A 2,931-nucleotide genomic window follows, 5' to 3' on the forward strand; every position below is an offset into this window, starting at 1 on the left:
TTTCTATGACATTGATATAAAGTTTAGAGAGCTCCATATCAAACTGTATTAAAAGATAATTGATTTGAAAAGAATGTCACGTAACACCAGTCACAGAACGTTACGCAGCGCCACGCGTCAAATCAAGCGGATGAAATAAGCATGTTACACCGTATTAAAACTGGGTAGTTTTAGCGGCATTGATAAATATTATGGATCGGTTAAAAATACATTTAAAAGATCCGACTTAAGAAAGTGGTTACAAGACGCATACCCAATACACAAATCATGTTCCTTTTATAGTTTTTTCTTGCCGGTTTGTGCAAATGGCCCTGGTAATTAAAATATTTTTGCAGGATATTGAATATCCTTAAATCATTCCATGTGTGAGCTGGTCTGAAATATTAGCTGATGGAATGTGAGAACACTTTTGTGTTCTTTTAAAATATATTTTTTATTGTGTCATAATGTGTATCAGTGCTGATGTTAAAATTACCAGCGAGTTATTATGTTGAATACATCACTGTTAATTTTAACATCAGCACTGATACACATTATGACACAATAAAAAATATATATTTTAAAAGAACACAAAAGTGTTCTCACATTCCATCAGCTAATATTTCAGACCAGCTCACACATGGAACGATTTAAGGATATTCAATATCCTGCAAAAAGAGCGTTGATTTTAATTACTAGGGCCATTTGCACAAACCAGCAAGAAAAGACTATAAAAGGAACATGATTTGTGTATCGGGTATGCGTCTTGTTCTTGTAACCACTTTCTTGAACATGTATATTGTGACAGGTGCTGTCACTACCGGCGCACAGACCATAACTGCCGAGGTCTAAAGTGTCCCATCTGTAAGGTGAACATTGATGGGGTTTCGAACCATTTGTGTTTTATACAAACCATCAAGTCAGAAGAACCCACAAAGAAATGCATCTTTTATGATTTTGAGTGTATGCAGGAGATGGGGGTGCACATACCAAACTACTGTATCAAAGGAGGCATGGCAGTAAGCGTCAATCTGTCAAAAGCGATTAAATTTGATAAAAAGGTGCTCTCTATACTTCTGCACTGTATCATTTTATAGTATGCAAATTATGGAATGTTACTTCAGTGTTGATTGGTTGCCATGGGCAACTTCTCCACTGGCTCACTTCTCCGCTCTTATCACTGCTTAGTAAATGTCCCCCTTTGTCTCTAACCAGAATATCTAATTAACGGACAAAAGAACAGTTACATAATTATTAAACTTACTAACATCTAATATGATCACTGCATGAGACCCATTACTGCAATTAACTATATGTGATGTTGTTTTATATATTTCTTGCAATCAATATATCGTTTTTTATTATGTGATTCAATTTCATCCTATTTAACTATATTATATCAGTGCTCTTTATTGCTACCATATAATAAGGCAAGTACAATGGAGGTGATTCTGCACCGGTCAAAAAAAGCATTAAAAGAGATAAATAACCAGAAAATAGCAAATTTATGAGGATATCTCTAGATAATGTCACTCTGGTGGTGCACCCTGAGTCAAACAATAAAACTATTGAGCACAAATAGAGAAGAAGAAAGACTCTTTTGTGGGTGCATATGAATGTGAAAGCCAAAATATTGTAAAGATTTAAAACACACACTTTATGACTTATCGTGTAAAATATATAGCGTATCCAATCGTTGGGGACAAACAACATTTATGGATTAAAAACATACGTCTGAGGTTTTGTGGTCATGTATAATCACTTATGATAGGTTCATATATTGAACTATAGACCAACTTCGCTTCACCTGCAAACTATTGATGATAGTAAAGACCAATTGGTTGATGGTAAGGACTCACGAGAAAGTCACCTACTGTATGTTGTCAAGCAATAATTCAGTGTCATGTTAAATAGAGTAGACATTCTAAATATTATAAAGACCATGTGCAGTACTTATATTGAAGGAATAAATGAACAGTGATTCTGCTGTCAGTGTTAGGCATGGAGTTTTGGACCAGATATCTGTTCTACTATGCTTGGTATTCCCAAGTGGTCTCCCATCCAAGTTCTGACCAAGCCCAACACTGTTTAGCTTCCAAGATCGAATGGTATTGGGCATCTTCAGTGTTGTATGGTAGTAGATTGTTATTAAGGCAGCCACTCCTTGGATCACTGATGAGAGATCACTTGGAGAAAAAGTCTGTATGGAAAGAAAAATAGTGGGTAGGAACAAAAGGTGGCTCTGCTGCCAATGTTAGGCGGAGGTGGTATAGATATTCTGTGTACTGTCAACTGGTATAACCCCTCCGGTTCACTTGTGAGAGTTCACGAAAAAAAGGGGGGGTAACAATGTGTGTTAAAACAGTCACAATTATGGATATGATAATCCAAAGTGTCCTTAAACAACAATACTAATCTATGCACACCGGTGAGTATATTATTAGATAAATATTCCTTGAATATGACACAATAAAAAAAATGTATATATAAATATATATATATATATATATATATATATATATACACACAAATCCACAGTAGGCGGCACTCACAGCTCCATTGAAAGAAAGACAGAATGCTGTCTGTATGTGTCAACGTTTCAATGTTTAAAATAAAACATTTTCATCAGGACATTGTGCTGATGAAAATGTTTTATTTTAAACATTGAAATGTTGACACATACAGACAGCGTTCTGTCTTTCTTACAATGGAGCTGTGAGTTCTGCCTACTGTGGATTTGTGTGTGTGGGACATGAATCGTTACCCATGGAGGACACCAGCCACTATCTCTGATTACATTGATCACTCTATGGTGTGCCGCTGACTGATTCAGTATATGTATATATATATATATATATATATATATAAACGGAAGATAAGGGTGCAAGCGACCAATGGTGTTGTCAATCTGAACAGGGGAATTCCCCATACATATATTTAAAAATGCACATG

General features: G+C 35.4%; 1 pseudogene; it reads right to left on the bottom strand.

Moving 5' to 3' along the window:
* Positions 1 to 2,003: 2,003 nt before the first annotated feature.
* LOC134912428 (5S ribosomal RNA) lies at positions 2,004 to 2,122 on the bottom strand (annotated as a pseudogene).
* Positions 2,123 to 2,931: the final 809 nt, after the last annotated feature.

Source organism: Pseudophryne corroboree, chromosome 4 (genome assembly GCF_028390025.1).
Source record: "Pseudophryne corroboree isolate aPseCor3 chromosome 4, aPseCor3.hap2, whole genome shotgun sequence".
NCBI classification, from domain to species: Eukaryota; Metazoa; Chordata; class Amphibia; order Anura; family Myobatrachidae; genus Pseudophryne; species Pseudophryne corroboree.